Genomic DNA, 2,945 nt, shown 5'->3' on the forward strand with positions numbered 1-2,945 from the left:
GTACTAATATGAAGTTCAATATTTTTTTTGTATTTCGCTAACACTGAAGAAAGTGTACCCTATCTACGTTCATGATCGAATGTAGGCCTACTGTAGACCGATATCTATCGTCCTAGACAGTTTTATTTAATAATCTTAATTAATACTAAAACGATATAAGAAATGATAATTTTAAAGACTAACTGTAAAAAAGATATAATTAGGCCTAACAAAAATTCATAAAAATTGCCTGTTTTCGATTTTTAATTTTACTCCGTAATTTTTCTGAGTAAGCCAAAGCGTAGGCCTAACCATGGAGGTATCTATGTCCTAGGCCTCTCCTAGTTTTATATTTCTACTGTCTGTTGGTTTTGATCGTAACGGTGACGATAATCTCGATAAATTATTAATGTAATTCTCAGAAATATAACGTGAGCTTGCGTTACTTCCAATAGAGTTTATTTTTATACGAGACGTTTTTGTTTGTGTTAATTGGGTTTTTACACTAAGCCTGTTTAATCAATTCCCCACTACAAAGTGGAGTAGCCCAGGAAAATAATCCCAACGCGTGGCCAACTATGGGATTAAACTGCCTTTAATCGCATCGCGTGGTCCACTCGTATACGCGTTGCTTTATTTTGCGAGGCTCCCGAAGTTGCTTACGTTTTATTGCTTTGTATTATCTTGCAAGGCTTACCATCTTAAAATCAGCATACTATCACTATAATACGAATGAGAAAAATTTACCTGACGATTTTTAAGAGGGGAAAACCTTTAATTTTAAAGAACTTAAAATTAAAGTCATTAGAAGTCGGAAAAGCTCATTTCTCGCCATCTAGGAGTAAACATTTTCTAGGGGAACCCCTAGACAATGAGAATGAAAAAATTTACCTGACCGTTTTAAAGAGGGGAAAAACCTTGGATTTTGAAGAACTTGTCATTGAATAATTCTGACCCCAACCCCCTACATATGAACCCAGATCCCCTTGATTTATATTCCCATTAATTTTACATGTTTCCCCCTTCCAACTTTGAAAAACATTCCACTGCCCCGGCAAGCATTAATATATATGAAATGCATACTATCATTTTCATTCTGCATGTAATATTCAATTATGTCATGAAATTAAAATTAAATTATATGACTAAATTTATATATATATTTTTTTCTGGAATTATAATAATTAAATTAACAATTAAACATTTGATATTTATGGTGCATTTGTATTTTCTCAATAAAATTTAGACATTGCACTCTGCAACAAGTGGACCAGCCCTGCTTGGCTGAATGACGAAATTTGCTTCCTCTACTCGATGGTGAGTGTGCTAGAAAAACTTTGTGAATTTTCTTATTATAAATTCCATGTCCATTGTAAATTACGTCCATTACAAAATGCTTTGTGGGATAAGTAAATGATAATAATAAATGTTAATGTTTTAATAATAAATAACTTAAATTGTTGTATTTTATTTTCGTAAATGTTTCAATTAAAAGTAACTTTAAATATTTTCCCTTTCCACTGGACTTATAAATTGTTGTATTAATTTGCGTAAATGTTTCAATTAAAAATAACTTTAAATATTTTCCCTTTTCATTGGACTTATAAATTGTTGTATTAATTTTCTCAAATTTTTCAATTAAAAATAACTTTAAATATTTTCCCTTTCCATTGGACTTAAAAAATGTTGTATAATTTTGTGTAAATGTTTCAGTTAAAAATAACATTGAATATTTTCCCTTTCCTTTGGACTAATAAATTGTATCAATTTGCTTAAATGTTTCAATTAAAAATAACTTTAAACTTAAAAAATTGTATTAATTTGCTAAATGTTTTAATTAAAAAATAACTTTAAATATTTTCCCTTTCCAATGGACTTACAAATTGTTATATTAATTTTCTTGAATGTTTCAATTAGAAATAACTTTAAATATTTCCCCTTTCCACTGGACTGATAAATTGTATTAATAAGCGTAAATGTTTCAATTAAATAACTTTAAATATTTTCCCTTTCCACTGGAGTTATTAATTGTATTAATTTGCGTAAATGTTTCAATTAAAAATAACTTTAAATATTTTCCCTTTCCAATGGACTTATAAATTGTTGTATTAATTTGCGTAAATGTTTCAATTAATAATTACTTTGAATATTTTCCCTTTCCACTGGACTTATACATTGTTGTATTAATTTGCGTAAATGTTTTAGTTAAAAATAACTTTAAATATTTTCCCTTTCCAGTTGACTTATAAATTGTATTAATTTGCGTAAATGTTTTAATTAGAAATAACTTTAAATAATTTCCCTTTCCACTGGACTTATAAATTGTTGTATAAATGTTTCAATTAAAAATAACTTTAAATATTATTCCTTTCCACTAGACTTAAAAAATTGTATTAATTTGCGTAAATGTTTTAATTAAAAAATAACTTTAAATATTTTCCCTTTCCACTTGACTTATGAATTGTTTTATTAATTTACGTAAATGTTTCAGTTAAAAATAACTTTGAATATTTTCCCTTTCCACTTGACTTATAAATTGTTGTATTAATTTGCGTAAATGTTTTGCTTAAAAATAACTTTAAATATTTTCCCTTTCCATTGAACTTATAAATTGTATTAATTTGCTTAAATTTTTCAATTAAAAATAATTTTAAATATTCAATATTTTTTTTCAATTTTCCCAATTCAATTAAAAATAACTATTAAAAATAACTTTTAATACTGGTAAATATTTTCCGTTTCCACTGGAATTATTAATTGTATTAATTTGCGTAAATGTTTCAATTAAAAATAACTTTGAATATTTTCCCTTTCCACCTGACTTATAAATTATTGTATTAATTTGCGTAAATGTTTCAGTTAAAAATAACTTTGAATATTTTCCCTTTCCACTTGACTTATGAATTGTTTTATTAATTTGCGTAAATGTTTCAGTTAAAAATAACTTTGAATATTTTCCCTTTCCA

The 2,945-nt window shown here is 26.5% G+C and overlaps 1 long non-coding RNA gene across 1 annotated transcript in view; it reads left to right on the forward strand.

Moving 5' to 3' along the window:
- Positions 1-2,945, forward strand: part of LOC117120068 — a 13,187-nt gene that overhangs the window by 7,148 nt on the left and 3,094 nt on the right. Inside the window, exon 4 of the long non-coding RNA XR_004447286.1 lies at positions 1,226-1,296. This is a non-coding gene — a long non-coding RNA (uncharacterized LOC117120068). The remainder of the gene's footprint in view (positions 1-1,225; positions 1,297-2,945) is intronic.

Source organism: Anneissia japonica, unplaced genomic scaffold (genome assembly GCF_011630105.1).
Source record: "Anneissia japonica isolate Jap-2015-1 unplaced genomic scaffold, ASM1163010v1 scaffold287597_len576451_cov177, whole genome shotgun sequence".
NCBI lineage: Eukaryota > Metazoa > Echinodermata > Crinoidea > Comatulida > Comatulidae > Anneissia > Anneissia japonica.